This window comes from Triturus cristatus, chromosome 11 (assembly GCF_964204655.1).
Source record: "Triturus cristatus chromosome 11, aTriCri1.1, whole genome shotgun sequence".
Taxonomy (NCBI): domain Eukaryota; kingdom Metazoa; phylum Chordata; class Amphibia; order Caudata; family Salamandridae; genus Triturus; species Triturus cristatus.
Genome location: NC_140594.1, coordinates 690143367 through 690160511, shown reverse-complemented (window position 1 = coordinate 690160511; position 17145 = coordinate 690143367).

Genomic DNA, 17145 nt, shown 5'->3' with positions numbered 1-17145 from the left:
TGTCGACTCTTAGTTTTGTCTTGTATCCAGACACTCAGCCTGCAAGGGCAGTGTGTGTGTGTTAGGGTACAGGGCCTCTAAGGGTGGCACAATGAGTGCTGCAGCCCTTAGAGGCCTTCCCTGGTCACAAGGCCCTGGGTACCTAGGGTACCATTTACCAGGGGCTGACATGTGGCCAGGGTTTGCCAATTTGGGTTTGAGGTTTTTTTAGGGAAGGAACATAGGCCCTGGGCACCTGATTGGCAGGAGTCCAGGGCACACTCAGTCAAAGTACATTCAGCAATTCAGCAAAAAGTGGGGGCATACCATGCAAGGAAGATGGCACTTTCTCACACCCCTCCCCTTTGAGAGACCCCCCAGTTTTTTCATCCCACTGAAAGCCCTGCATTTGGTACATATGTTTTGTGCATGCCCTGGTTTTGATGCAATTACATGAGAGATCACTACATTTCTTGGGGTTGTCCTCGAAATCGAGACACTGTGCTCTTTGGAGTACAGAAAATTGGGGGAACCAGATCTGGGGAGTGTTTAGTGTTTATCGCCATGATTGTGTACCAACTTTGCATTGCTTCGGCATGGCTTGATCCGCAACCTCCTTCCATCCATCAATGGACGCTTACTGTCAATTTTTTATCTAGAGGCAGCGTTGTACTAGCACAATGGGCGGATGGACATTCGATGGAGTAAAAGATCTGGGATTCCCTTTTAGATTGGATTAGGTTTTGTTAACTAGCTTCACTATGCACTTTTGAAGCACTTTAAGAATTAGATGCACTATGTATGTCTCATTGTGTAGTAGTACCCAGTGAAAGACTCTGGGATTCACTGGTCCCAAGATTTATTATATAATACTGATAGGGAGTCTGGCTATATCAAAATTAATTTTGAATATTCGCTGTGTACCAGGCTCTGTTTTATCTTATTTATTTTGGCGTCGACAGTTGGGATGATATAAGAAATGATCAGAGGCTATGGTTTTGATCCCCGATGTATTTGATTGTGTGCCTGAAGTTTTACACCTACAATGTCATGAAATTTGTAGATATGGTACTATTTAATCTCTGTCATTCAATTTTTTTAATATTTGTATGGATTTTTCTTATGATGATTTTATTAAGTGTGCTCTTTTGCTGATGTGTGTAAACCCCTATGCTCTGTAATTATGAAGCAATGTTTTTTTTTTTAAAAGCATTAATTAAAACAAAAAAGATATTGACACATACCAAGAGAGAGAAACGCAGAAAAGGTAAAAAGGAGGAAAAGAAAGATAGGATAACAGTGACAGTGGGTGAAAGCAGGGATGGAAAGAACCAGCAAGAGTGAGATAAAGAGACAGAAAGTGTAGAGTGGTGTAAGAAGGAGGCAGACAGGATAAGCAAAACTTGGCAGCCTTGGGATGCTTCATCCCAGTAGTTGGCAGCACCAGTGACAGGCTCCCTAAGAAATCCCCGTACCTGTGTTTTTTCCCCACAAATTGCGCACTGCTGGGAACCAAGATGTTTAAAAACGTTAACAGGTGTTACTTTACCCAGGCGTAAACTTTGGCATTTCACCTGGGCTCCCTGTTCAAGTTTGCAGATGGCATAGTTTCCGTATGCCACATCTATGAAAGATCTAGAGGTGTAAATGAAAAAGACTGCAAGTTGCAGGTGTGGGTAAATAAGCTGAATAAACGAAAGCACATTAAAAGATGCACCCTGCAGTCGTAATAATGCAGTGAAGAACATATTGGGGAAAATATGCTATATTACAATGTTTTGACGAGTGTATGGTCTTAGTGAATATCGAACTAGAAATGTAAAGTTCGGAAATCACAGGCCCTGCTGCAAAGGAATATACAGACGAGTCCAATGATTGAATTAAATGCCAACGCATCTCATTAAGTGTACCCTCATGGTTGTTAAAACAACAACAAAAGAGACTCCATTTGAATGATATAATATTTACGGCTAGACTGCTGCCCTTATATGCACCCGAATTCAATAACTGCATTAACTCTTATGAAATGTTTTCCTCATGATTGTAGGTTTGTAGTCTCCACATACATTATTCAAACCCTTAATGTCCATTTCTTCTGGAATTTGATATCTGTGATACAAAAGTGAAACACTGAGACGTACTCTTTCCACTGTAGCTTTTTTCCCTTCTTTTCTATTATTTACGATCTCCACCATATACAACTGCTATTTTTGTCCTGCAAGAGATTACTGTTTATTTGTCATAGTGATTAATGGACCCGATCATCATCATTAAGTCTTTATTTAGAATAAAATTCATAAAAGACAATGCCATTTAAAACAAAATTTAGACCTCAATAATACAACCAAATATAACTATTACAGATATTATAAAATTCATCATGGGCGTTTTAGCAAAAAATATACACATGGGGTAAGGACAAGGAATCACGGTCCACAGATAACAAATTTAAAATTAATAAATAGTAGAATTCACCAAAAAAAAACTTAAAAAGAAGGAATGACTCCCACCAAAATTAAAATAGCAGACATATATTCCTATAAATATGCATCCATATTGGATGCCCTACTATTGGGTAAACATAAGCCATTTCGTTATATGCCCCCATTGAAATGCACGAGTAAGGGCTAACAATGCCTCCTCTCCTTGGCACGTATAGTCCAAGTCCAGCTTAAAAATTTAGCGACAGCAATTACAATGGATTCATTCGTAACGGTTTTTAAAATCCTAAAGGCTTCGCTACTTAGCCTGGTCCCAATAATTAAACAGATGGGTTTTAACCATCTGTGTCTAGGTATTTTATAGGCTGGGCAAGCAAATAAAATATGTGCCAATGATTCATTCAAAGTGGGGCAAAATGAACATTTGCTGTTATTCGAAGCGTTCCACTTCCTAGCAAACAAATTGGTGGGAAGAGATCCCACCCTAAATTGGTGGTATAGTTTCCTATCAAATCAAATCAAAAGATACTTTATTTCAAATTTAGAGTGTAAATTCATAAAAAGTCACATACATACAAATTTAAGATACACGCCAAAAGTTTGTAAAAAATAAGGAAAATAAAGTTCCCTTGACAGATTTAACAATCCATATCCGCTCTTGATTTTAGTGTAGATTTTAAAAAACGGACAATAAAATATATACAATCCGTATGCAGTAATTGTAAAAACATTAGGGCGGGTTTAACCTGGGTAAAGTTCATTTTCTTTAAAATAGGTATCAGGTAGGTTTTCCTTGGAACTAAATAAAATTTGCAAAAAAACATGAAGTGTTCTAAATTTTGTGGTGAATGTCCATCACAGTCATAAGCAGGTAGCATCTGTCCCGAATAACCCATTCTGGGTCTAGCCAATAAGAGGTGGTATGTGTTACATCTAAACCTAGTTAGTAAAACATTTTCGGGGATTGTAAGAGAAGACTTTAAATACGGCTCAACAGTTGGGGTAGTTTTTAAGGTGAGATATGCCCGGACACTGGGTTTGTTAAGCTCGTTCCCTTCCCTTTCTTGCGTCCTAAATTTCAAAAAAAGGGTTTTAACCAATAGAATATCCTTTTTGAGGATCGTTTCAGGCTTGGAAAATAGAGAACCCCTACCGATTAATTCGAATCCCCTTTTGATGTGTTTAAACCAAGGGATTCGTATCCTGTTCTCTAAAGCCAGGCAATCCCTAAGTATACCTTGTGTCAAGGGTATGTCCGGATTAAGCCAGCACTGTAGCCAGAGAGTCAGGGGGCCCAGCACTAACTGGTCGTCTATGTAAGGTACTCCCAGTTCTTCATGGGCCACCAAGTTTGGAGTACTCTGCGGAACACATAGAAGTCTTTTCAAGAACTTATTTTCCTCGACCTGTATAGGTTTGATCACACCACGTCCCCACAACTCGCTACCATAAGATGCTATGGCGATACTCTTTGCTCTATAAACCTGAAGCATAGCCCCAGTTGGTTTCTTCCCTATTTTGGAAGCAAAGTTAAAGATTGCAGCATTGGCCCGAGCCATCTCCCCCCTTTTTTTGTGTATCGCTGCATCCCACTTAAGTTTGTCGTCGAATAAGACACCTAAATAAGAGAACACCTTGGTGCTAGGAATTAGATCTCCTCCTGTTTTAAAGATAAATGTCTTACTAGAACGTTTGCCCAAGCTCATAGTATAGGACTTTGTACAATTGATTTTTAAATCAAGCTTATTCATGAATCCATAAAAGGAGTTTAGCAGGGTCTGAAGCCCAATTTCCGTTCTGGCTAGTAGTACGGCATCATCCGCATATAGCAGAACGGGTATACCCCGTCCAGCTATACGCGGAAAATCTGCACCAGTCTCTAACAGGGTCCTCTCAAGGTCATTAATGTAGAAATTAAATAAAAACGGGGCCATGATACATCCCTGTCTAACACCTTACTTAATTGAAAAGTCATGCATGACTCTCAGGTCTTTACCGTACCTAACATTGGCACGGGTTGAAGAATGTAGGTCTCGTAAAAAGTTAATCAACCCCACATCTACACCACTCGCCTCCATGGCCTGCCATAGCTTTGACCTGTTGACACAATCAAAAGCAGATGAGAGGTCCATGAAGGCGAGGTGGATTGAGCCAGCATGCACCACAGTATATTTATTAAGTAGTAGGTACAGGTTTAGACACTGTGTGATGGTAGAACGCCCTGCGTGAAAACCATACTGACAATCTGTTAAAAACTTATTTTCAGCCGCCCATTCCTTCAGCCTGTTTAAGATAGCCCGCCCTAGTACCTTCACAACCGAATCAATAAGTGATATTGGTCTATAGCAGCTAGTGTCGTTTCTATTGCCTTTCTTGAAGACCGGCACTATAGTTGACAATGCCCAACTGTTCAAACATCCTTCTGTGGCAGCCGCGTTGAAAACCGGGCAGAGGATGGGTGCCCAAAAATGGGGGTCTGACTTAAAGAGATCTGGGGGAATCCCATCAGGTCCCGGGGCTTTATTGCAGGTCAGACCATTGATACCATCTAATATCTCTGATTCGGTAAAGGATATGGCTGGAGCCTCCCCACGACTCACTATGCTAATATTTAATTCAGCTGGGATATCAAACATAGCTTCAAAATGATGAACCCAATCACCTTCACCAATGTGAGCCACCAAACCATTGCCTCCCTCCTGATGGAAAAGGGGGCCATTAACAACTTTCCAGAACCTGGCACTGTTATTCAGAGTGCTACTGTCAACTAATTCTTCCCATGCTGCTTCTTTTAAAGAAGCCTTACGGGAGGCTAAGGCATCCCTGTACGACCTTCTCAAGGTACGTTCTGCCGTTGAATCTCTGTTTTTTTTTGCCAGGGCTTCTCTTAGGGCTTTAGCCGCCTTTGTGCATTTGTCATCGAACCATTTGGGGCCCTGGTTGACAGTATGTCCTGAGTTTGTTAACAGTAGTTTAGATATTTTCACAGTTAGATTTGAAAAAGCGTCCAAGACGCATTTTGCGTTTGATCCAGCAAATGTACATGTAGCTATTTCTCCAGTACACTGGTTCTTTACATTTTCGTTAAAGACACTGGGTGATATTTGGGTGCACCTTAACCTCCTTTTCCCATCAGTAGGTCTTAAAGCTCCTATAACTGGTTTGCTGCAGATGGGGTCAGACAATACACCTCCGAGATAAACCGACAGTGGATTATGGTCGCTAAATTCATTTGTTAAAATAGTAAAATCCCCTAAAAGGGGTACTAACGATGATGAAATAAAAATATAGTCAATAAAAGTGCCATTCCCTTTTCCATTAAAAGTTGGAATAGGGAACAGTGTGGACGAGCCCATAAAGGCCATGACTGACCCCATATCAAAATCACACAGGAAATCATTAAGTTCCTCTCCATGCAGCGTATGTTCGAACTGAAAACCCGATATTAGCGGGCAACTTAAGTTTGCTAAACATGTGGTAGAAGGATTACCACATGGGTGAATATTAAAGTCCCCTGTAATAATCAAGCTGTGCTTAATATTGGCCATATATTGTTTTATAAAGGTAGCCAATAACTTTATATTTCCTCCTTCTGCCTGAATAGATGGGGAATTATAAAAATTTATTATCCCCCATTCAGTATGCCCCTTCCTTAGTGTAATAGCTAGAATTCCAGGATGGGAGTGTGTGATCAAACGCACCTGGCATTTGATATTTAGTGAGACATAAATTACAAGGCCTCCCTTAGGCCTGCCACTAGTCGAAGGGGAGGCCGGAACAAAGAAGGCCTTATAGCCATGTAGATAGAAATTGTTTTCCATGTCCCATGTTTCCTGAAGACTTATAATCATATACTGGTTGACAAACGCAATCCAGCGTGGATCGTTACTTTTTCTAGCCAACCCTGCGATGTTCCAGGATAAAATGTTATACTTAGGGGTAAGTAGGCTAACCATGACACTGTCTTTACTGAGATCCTGTATTAGAGTATGGGAACTTATTGCACTTGATGACTGAGGGATTAGTCAGTCACATTCATTGATGTCTGATAATGGCAGGTATCTATTCCTTAACTCTAGTCCTAAGGGGAGAAGGGGATTTACCATGTTCATCGGGGGTTGGAAACAAGTAGGTGGATGGTGACAAGAATTCTGTCTCATAGAAGCCCTTGGATGTGTGTAGTCCTTACTACTAATATCCTTTCTGTACATCCAAGGTTCATGAGAATAAAAGTAACTAAGGGACAGAATAACTATATTAGAACCCGAACCCGAATAACCTTTATCAAATTCCTGTAATATTTTCTTGGCAGTATGTGGGTTGTCAAAGTTCACAACAATACAGTCACCATTAAAGGATTTGGTCCTTTTGCCAATCCAGTTGGTTCTACGGGCCATTATTATGAATCTATTAACATCCTGTCCCCTGTATAAATTATTAGTAAACCATTGATTCAATTTATTTTTAAGTTGACCAAAGTCCTCTGTGACCCCGTCCTTCAGTTGGGGGACATTACTCAGGATTACAGTATAAGGTGTGGACTCCAATGGAAGATCAATCGAAACGGGTTCCTGGGGATGTTGGTCAGAGGAAAACCGTTCCCGAGTGATCATTGGTCTATCAACGATGCTATTGGACTTTTTAGATTCCTGGGGCCCCTGAGTGGTAATTGTTTCAGTTAATGGGACCGAGGGATCAGCTGTATTGGCCGGGGCCTCTCTTCTCGTTAATGTTTCACCATTATGTACCTTAGAATTGCCCCTTAACGGCATTTCTACTATGTTAATTTGTGAGGTGACTTGTCTGGTATCAGATTTCCACCCACTATTCCCTTCTATGAGTGCTAGTCTATCTTCTATACTTGAAAGCTTTTTAATGATCGGATCCAAAAGTTTTGTTAGTAGAATTTCAAACTTTTCTAGATCGCAAACATGTGCCTGGTCCTCAACTAGGGCACTCTTAGATACCTGTCGCACCCTGGTGCTATTACCACTATCAATGGTGTCTCTGTTTTGAGCTTTATCTATTTTCCCTGCCTCTCTATCTTGTGCTCCCACTGGCTTACAAACCCTTTTTCCCTTCTTTCTGGGGTTTATAACCATGGCTGTTTTGTTTTTACCCTGTTTCCCCCTGGTATTCATCCCTATGTCCACAACCTTAGGTTCCTCAACAGTTGGTGTAGTCGTCTCCTCAAAGGGCAAAGAAGTTGATAAAATAATGGGTGAACCTTCACTAACACCTGGTTCTGGCAATGAGAGAAATTCCGGTGTTACTGATAGCCTGCTCCTAGAGCTTTGGGGATCTAGGGAAAGTCTGCGTTCGGTGTCCAGAATCTCTTGGGTCAATACAGAGTTGGCCCTTGATAGAAAAGCATCCAAGGTACCCACCACCCTGTTGCCCAAGTTACCCTTGACCTTATTCATTATCAGCGATAAAGGAAGTTGTTACAATAACCCTGACTTCCTAGATACGCAAATCCCACAGGGAGAAGACTGAGGATGTCTCCAAATCAGGTAACAGTACCTTGGTTCTTATTAGTCCGCTCCAATATCCCTGGTAATACAGGCCAAATAACGTGGCCCAGCCCAGCCTACTCCGGGCTATGACGGGCAAGGACGGGCCCGCCCTTGGCCCGGGCTTCGCCTGGGCGCCGCCCGCGCGCGTCCCGCGCTGCGGTGCACCCACGAGGATTAAATAACTCCCAGGCGCTGCCTGATGACACCCATGGCAAGCGCCTGACTCAGGGGTTGCTGGGAGGTGTAGTTTTTGCCAGGAACCGTTTCCCTCACGGTCGCGTTGGATTCAGCAAGATGCGGGAAAGTACGTGCTCCCCAACAAAAATAGCCGTTCCCTTCACGGCGGTGCTCTGCGGGCTCTGGCAGGGTCTGCACCTGTGTCACTCCTCTGTTTGCGCGTCCCGCGCTGCGATGCACCCACGAGGATTAAATAACTCCCAGGTGCTGCCTGATGACACCCACGGCAAGCGCCTGACTCAGGGGTTGCTGGGAGGTGTAGTTTTTGCCAGGAACCGTTTCCCTCACGGTCGCGTTGGATTCAGCAAGATGCGGGAAAGTACGTGCTCCCCAACAATAATAGCCGTTCCCTTCACGGCGGTGCTCTGCGGGCTCTGGCAGGGTCTGCACCTGTGTCACTCCTCTGTATGCGCGTCCTGCGCTGCGGTGCACCCACGAGGATTAAATAACTCCCAGGTGCTGCCTGATGACACCCACGGCAAGCGCCTGACTCAGGGGTTGCTGGGAGGTGTAGTTTTTGCCAGGAACCGTTTCCCTCACGGTCGCGTTGGATTCAGCAAGATGCGGGAAAGTACGTGCTCCCCAACAATAATAGCCGTTCCCTTCACGGCGGTGCTCTGCGGGCTCTGGCAGGGTCTGCACCTGTGTCACTCCTCTGTTTGCGCGTCCCGCGCTGCGATGCACCCACGAGGATTAAATAACTCCCAGGTGCTGCCTGATGACACCCACGGCAAGCGCCTGACTCAGGGGTTGCTGGGAGGTGTCGTTTTTGCCAGGAACCGTTGCCCTCACGGTCGCGTTGGATTCAGCAAGATGCGGGAAAGTACGTGCTCCCCAACAATAATAGCCGTTCCCTTCACGGCGGTGCTCTGCGGGCTCTGGCAGGGTCTGCACCTGTGTCACTCCTCTGTTTGCGCGTCCCGCGCTGCGGTGCACCCACGAGGATTAAATAACTCCCAGGCGCTGCCTGATGACACCCACGGCAAGCGCCTGACTCAGGGGTTGCTGGGAGGTATAGTTTTAGCCAGGAACCGTTTCCCTCACGGTTGCGTTGGATTCAGCAAGATGCGGGAAAGTACGTGCTCCCCAACAATAATAGCCGTTCCCTTCACGGCGGTGCTCTGCGGGCTCTGGCAGGGTCTGCACCTGTGTCACTCCTCTGTTTGCGCGCCCCGCGCTGCGGTGCACCCACGAGGATTAAGTAACTCCCAGGCACTGCCTGATGACACCCACGGCAAGCGCCTGACTCAGGGGTTGCTGGGAGGTGTAGTTTTTGCCAGGAACCGTTTCCCTCACGGTCGCGTTGGATTCAGCAAGATGCGGGAAAGTACGTGCTCCCCAACAATAATAGCCGTTCCCTTCACGGCGGTGCTCTGCGGGCTCTGGCAGGGTCTGCACCTGTGTCACTCCTCTGTCCTCCTCTCCTTTTCGTACTCTACCTCATGCTTAAGTTCTAAGAAATCTCTAGATAACGATGATCGTGTAAAGGCAGAGAAACGCTTAATCTTAATCATGTTCCAATATACTGCCTTAAAATCACTCTTGGATGGAAAGGAGTTTTCCATGGACCCGATCAAATCCCATGGAACCACAGGATCCCTGTGCAGGTTGAAATTAAAATTGGAGCTCCTTGCTAGGGCTCGTATTTTAAACCTGCAGCCTCGCTGTGACAGTGCTCCTGATGGGACATCAATTCAAAACAATGAAAATGGAACGTAAGAATGGATTGACTCTTGAGCCCAAGGTGATGGTGACATCTAAATGTTGTAAAACAAAACATACTCTTGTGGGAAACGTGCTAAGTTTATCGTAACAGGTCTGGAGTGTTTACGCATCACTGATGGGAAAGGAAAGCAGAAAAATAGACTCAAGAAATGGTCCAAACCACTCCGAGGCCATTGTTAATGTTAATGAAATTTATAAAAGCGCACGAATACCCAAAGGTGTATTGGCGCTAGGACACAGTAAAGAGGTTAAATAGCTTGCAGATTTTCCTGCGATATCTCGAAAAACACATCAACGGATGGATTCCCAGGCAAAAACTAGTGTCTACTCTGAGTTGGAGATTTGTGTGCAGTAGCAGAATTGCTTGTCTGTAACTCTGAAAGGATCCATTGTCAGCACTTATGCCGATGCTGTTGCCACCAGTAAAAGCCAGACACCTACCTACTGCCTCTGTAAGTGGTGGATTCAGCCTGTTTCCTATTGTAGTGGCTGGTGTTCGGATTGTATTAATTCAGGGCCATTCCCTAAGAATCGAACGTCAGAGAAGAGGATAGATCTATAGAATCCCTTAAATTCAAGATTGTTATTTGTTGCTACATAGTTCAACTACCCAGTTTAAAAGTTATCGCTGGACACCACTCACTGACCAAAAGTGAAACAATTGGATTTTTTTACTGTGTCCGAATCATTTATTCACACTATATTACCTGTTCACTCTGGGCACAAACTGAACATCAGTTCGGAAAACTGCCAGTATTTATTGACTACCAGCCACAGCTGCCGCCATATCGATGGGAATTCAATCATTTGTCACATTGTCTTCCCTGAGGCCAGCTAGAAATCATCGATTACATCCACCTACCCACGTCTGGAGCATCATTCATCAGCATTTAGGTGATACAGAAGCACACATTGATGCTGTCTTTGAGGAGGTAAAACATGGCCCTGAGACACGGGTGTTCGTTATGAGGGTGGGAGTGGTCTCCAACATGAAAACAAAAAAAGAAGAGCATTGCCTGAACCGTGCTGAGTGTATGGGATCTGTGTGCTGAGGTGGGACTGAATCCTGTATGTGTCAGAAACCCCCTGGGCTCCTGCTTTCTAGCCAATCTAGTACAATTTGTATTTGCATTTATGTTTAGCACCTACTCACCGCCACCTTCTAAGATGTGTCATGAGGGGCCATCAGCCCCTTCCCATACCCAAGCGGAGCATGAAATTAAAGTTCCAAACCATTCCTTGCTTGGATCGCCATCCCACAGGAAGGTTTGGTCAACTAGGAGCCTTCTATTGGAGCTCACACAGCAAAACAACCCACTCCACCAATGTCTTTACTCAATGTGTCTGTCTCATTGTTCTCATGCTCATTCAGTTTCTATGTTTCTATATCTGTCTTATCATCAACTGTCCACTCATTTAAAACATATTGATTACCCAATGCCTCTACTCTGTTAACAAGGGAAGACATTGTAACCCAATTCTTGTTTGTCCTCTGCCCGTCCCACTGCTACCCATTCCCTCCTCTTTTGCCACATTCTCTAAGGCCATGTCTACCCACAGAATCTCCCTCAGTATTGACTCTGCGTCCTGCTTCTAACTACTTCTCCCTCTGCCTTGCATACAAGGTGAACTTCAATGTGGAATAACCTCCTCCTGGCCCATCTGCCCGGTGTTGGTCTAAGGCTATCAAGAGTAACAATAAGGCTAGGCTCAGCACCTGTCCTCTGATATCTCGTTTCAACTTGCCGCACTTGCACTTTCTGATTCAATTTGTACCCTGCCCATCTGTGTGCCATTCACCTGTGCTCCCTCTCACAGCGGCACCACCTGCCTCTGTGCCTCCCTATTATCCTACTAGAGCAGTGCCTGTGTTGGTGTGTTTACCCATGGAGGTAGAGATAATATATATTGCAAGGTGTGTCCCATAAAGAAAACCCGGCCACATACACCATTTGGGGCTGGTGCAGTCCAACATGTACGGGTCACCAAAAACAGCACTCAGCACTTTCATTTTCAAGAATATTTATTACAGCAACGCATGTCAACCTAAAGAGGTCTTTGTCACACCAAGAATATGTGCACATTTTTATTTTCCACTGCTCGCCATGGCGCGTTTCGGCCAAGCCTGGCCTTGATCACATGATGCGCTACGGTGTTCTCAATGGTACCTGAATTTTGCACGTGATTGCCATCTTGACAAAAATAAAAGAAAGGCCATGACCGTACCGGCTGTAAATATACTCGAGATAAATATTAGGTTGGTGACATTGATAAGTGTGTCTGCTGTGCAAGGAAATATTTCACATAACAACAACTTGCATTGAGCTAGTTTAGATAGCAATTTGAAACCGAGACAAGTATTCCTGTATAATACTGGTTCAGAATTTCCGCTATGTGACATAGCAACTTATTGATACTTTCTCCAACAATGTGCAAAATGATGCCGATGTGCATATATATACATATACATATACATGTATATATATATTACCTACTGGCGGTCGCCAGTTGGTAGTTATTAGGGGTGGGAAGAATTTGCAAAATTCACTTTCGCAAATTATCGCGAAAAGGTTAAAAATCTCCGCAAACACGCGCAAATATCGCGAAGATGCAGAATTTTTTTTCCCGCACGTTCGCGGTATTTTCTGCATGGTCGCGGCTCGCCAACTTACCCATGCGGTTGCTCGCGGGCGCGGCCATCTTGTTTTCACTTGTCTCGCGGTGCATGATCGCGAGAAGAAAGACGTGATCGCGCGACGCATGACGTTACTGCGGGCGCGAACTGTCGCGAGACAGCGCAAATGGCTACCAAGAATCCAACATCTTGTGGAGAACGCGACCGGATCGGGAAAACTTGTCGGCGAACGCAGGGATTAAGGTAAGGCGATCGCGCGCACACGAGAATGTATTATTTTACAGCGCGAGCAAGAAACAAATTATCGCTAAGCTGCGGAATGCGGAAATTTTGACATTTTCGCGCTTTCCACGGAACGCGAAAATGCCAAATTGTCGCAATTTCCGCGAACAGAACGGAATTTTGGCCCAGGCCTAGTAGTTATAGTTACAACCTAGTCTCCATAGGAAAAGCATTTTTTTGATTTGCTAATAACTTTGGCCTCGTTTGACGAATCTTCGCTAAATTCTCCAAAAAAAGTCTATCCAGGTCAGCTCCTATCCTGAAAGTTTGGGGGTGATTCGTCAAGGGGGGCTGAGCAAAAAGGGGGGTCCCAAAACACGTTTTCCCCATGTTAATTTCCATAGGAAATTTTGCGACGAGCTACAGCCCGAACTGCTGAACGGAATTACCCCAAATTTGGCAGAAAGGTAGAGCTTGGTTCAGAAAGCAACCTTTTTTTAAAAAATGGTGTGAATCCATTCAGTAGTTTTTGAGAAATTCAAAGAATAAGAGTCAAAAAATCTATTTCCCATAGGAATCTTTGTGCAAGGCTAGAGCCGAAACTACTGAAAGGAATAACCCCAAATTTGGCAAAAAGGTAGTGCTTGGATCAGAAAGCGACCTTTTCTTTAAATGGTGTAAATCCATTCAGTAGTTGCTGAGAAATTAGGGAAAAAAAAAGTTTTGATATCTAAACGGAGCCTAAGTCCCGTGCACGAGCTTCACTGTGATTGGCTGTCAACACTCCAAACCAGGAAGTGTTGGCAGCCATCTTGTGACTCGGTAGAAGCGAGTCACCAGAAAACAGAGAAACAAAGGTATAAAACAAGAGAAGGGGGCAGGGTAGAAACCCCCTGACCCCCTAGCCCTGCTCAGGGGGTCCCAGAAGGGCCCACTGGGGTCCCCGCAGACCCGGGGCTTCACTCATGTTGGGAGGGGGGTTGCACGGCCCCGCTCATGGAGTCCTCTATGTGCTTATAACTTTGGCGTCGTTTGATGAATCTTTACTAAATTTTCCAAAAAGTTTCACTTTTTTGATCAGCTCCTATCTTGAAAGTTTAGGGGTGTATTGAGGACGTACAAGTTTGGGTGTTGATTGAAAGCAAGTTTATTGCAAGATATTTGCACCCACGACTGGAGCCATCCAGCTATGAAGACATATTACAGGGTGATTGGTCAAGGGGGGGCTGAGAAAAAGGGGGGTCAGAAAAAGTGTTTTCTCAATGCATTTTCCTTAGGAAACTTTAGACAAGGCTATATGTCAAACTGCTGAATGGAATTACGCCAAATTTGGCAAGGAGAAAGGTCTTCGTCCAGAAAGCGCGCTTTTGTTGAAATGGTGTAAATCCGTTCAGTAGTATTTGAGATATTAAAGGAAAAAAAGATATATATATATATATCTGAACAGTGCTTTATTCCCGAGCACGAGCTTGCCTCTGATTGGCTGTCAACACTTCGAACCAGGAAGTGTTCTCTGGTTGGCTGCTAACACTTCAAACCACGAAGTGTTAGCAGCTATCTTGTGCCTCCCATCAAGTGAAAATATAAAATAAATGTCCTAGGGGCAATTTAATATACCGGAGCTCTGTCTGTGCGAGATACCCCTTTCACGCTGCGTTTCCCTACATCAGCAGGTAACGCACCCTTTCCCCCCCCATCAACAGCATACCTCCAACAACATTCTTGGGCCCGCAAGTCTCCCTCTGCAAACCACTTGTCGGCTCACAGCCCTTCGGGTGTGAGTTCTCGGGCCCGCAGTTGTATCTGTGAAGCCAAGACTGGAAATATATTGCAGATCTCTTTCTGCGAGTTATGCTCTTCACTGTCCCGCTCCCCACATCACTGTTCCGCAGCTATCCCTTTGGAAGCCGATGGCCCTCACCTTTCCCTATACCAGTCGGCCTGCAGGTGTTCCTCTGCGAGCTGGGCCGCAGCTCTCCCTCTGCTAACTGACGGGCCGCGGTTTCCCTCTATAAGCCTGCCAGTCGGCTCGCAGCTCTTCATCTACGAGCCAGCCCGCTGGCTCGTAAGTCTCTGAGAACAGATGCAATGGAGGCAACGATCATGCAGGCGGATACCCAACACTGCTCCGACATCCCCCAGCAGGAGCTCCTTGTCCGCCATCTCCCCTCACCCCCATCCCCCACAAACAATTGTGACAGTCACGTTAGGGAATCTGGAATGTAAAAAATTAGATAATGTTTAATTATTAACAAGAAGAGGCTTGTGAGGTTGGACAAATAAGAATCTTAGTCATGTATGGATTTACATATAAAACATTTTATTAAACCAAAACAACAAGAAATAAAACTATGTACAGCCATGTTGTGTCATCGCTGGACCATTTGTGAATCACAGCCTGCAAGACAAAAAGAAAGATAAAATGGTGCATCATGCGTCCAGCAAAGGAGAAAAAGAAACGGAGAAAGAGGGAGAGAGAGAGAAACAAAGAAAGAGAGAAACTGAGAGAGAGAAGGAGTGAGATACAAGGAAGAGAGAAAGAGAGAAACAGTGTGAGAGAGAGGAAGAGAGTGAGAGAAAGAGTGATAGAGAGAGGAAGACAGAGAACGAGTGAGAGAGAGAAAGAGGAAGAGTGAGTGAGAGAAAGAGAGAGAGAGTAAGATACAAGGAAAACAGAGAGAGAAACAGTGTGAGAGAGAGGAAGAGAAAGAGAGAAAGAGGAAGAGTGAGAGAGAGAGAGTGAGAGAGAAAGAGAGAGAAAGAAAGAATGAGAGGGAGAGAGAGGAAGAGACAGAAAAAGAGAGAAAGTGGGAGAGAGAGAAAGGAGGAGAGGGAGAGGGAGTGTTGACACTGGAGAAAATCTTCGCAGCTCACCTTTGTGCCACTGGTGTGTCTCCAACCACGTGCCGGGACATAGTGCACCCTCAAGTTTAGTCATCTGAAAGATAGTATAGAATTATTAATTGCAGAGTACATACAACTTTACATGCCTAATTCTCTGTTTCGCCAAAGGGCACTCAGGCTGCTGCAACCCATCCACTCCAACTACTCAGAGGTGTCTGTGTGCCCAGGCTGCTGCACACTATCAACTCCCACCGCCCAGAGGTGAATGCCCGCTGCTGCAGACAGAAGCCTCTCTGCTCACCTTCCGCCACCGGCGTGTGTGTTGGAGGGTTCACCATGTGCCGAAGCAACTTTCTTAAGCGTTGTCAGGATGGGCATGCATCATCACAGGTTCTACACGCATTCAGCTGTGGTGGAGTTGGGGGGGGACGTTGATTTGTGAATCACAGCCTGTTAGATAAAAAGCAAGATAAGATTGTGCGTTATGCATCCATCAAAGGAGTGAGAAAGAGAGAGAGAGAGAGAAAGAAATATTGAGAGGAAGACAGAGAGAAAAAGAAAGAAAGAGTGAGAGGAAGACAAAGAGAAACAGTGGGAGTGAGAGTAAGAGAAAGAGAAAAAGAAAGAAAGAGTGAGAGGAAGACAGAGAGAAACAGTGAGAGAGACAGAGAGAGAGAGAGTGAGAGAGAGGAAGAGAGAGAGAGTGAGAGAGAGGAAGAGAGAGAGAGAGGAAGAGAGAGAGAAAGTGAGAGAGAGGAAGAGAGAGAGAAAGAGTGAGAGAGGAAGACAGAGAAAGAGAGAAAGGGTGAGATACAAGGAAGAGAGAAACAGTGTAATAGAGGAAGAGAGAGAGAAACAGTGTGAGAGAGAGAAAGAGGAAGAGAGAGAAAGAAAGAATGAGAGAGAGAGGAAGAGACAGAGAAAGAGAGAAAGAGTGTGTGAGAGAGAAAGGAAGAGATAGAGAGTAAGAGAGAGAGAAAGAGTGTGAGTGACAGAAAGGAAGAGATGGAGAGGGAGAGTGAGTGTTGACACTGTGGAGAAAATCCTCACAGCTCACCTTTGTGCCACCGGTGTGTCTCCAACCATGTGCCGGGATATAGGGCAGCCCTCAAGCTTAGTCATCTGAAACATAGTAAGGAATCAGTAATGGATGAGTACATACAACTGCGCACGCCTAAATCGCTGTCCTGCCTTTGTGTATCCAGGCTAGTGTACCCCATACACTTCCCAGAGGTGTCTACCCACTGCTGTACACCCAGGCTGCTGCACCCCATCCACTCCCACTGACCATAGGTGTAAGCCCGCCGCTGCGCACCCAGGCTGCTGTACCACATCCACTCCCACTGCCCAGAGGTGTATGACAGCCGCTGCGCACCCAGGCTGCTGCACCCCATGCACTCCCACTGCCCGAGGTGACTGCCTTCCGCTGCGCACCCAGGCTGCTGCACCCCATCCCCTCCCACTTCCCCGAGGTGACTGCCCACCGCTGAGCAAACAAGCCTCTCTGCTCACCTTCCACCACCGGCGTGTGTCGAAGAGGGTCAAC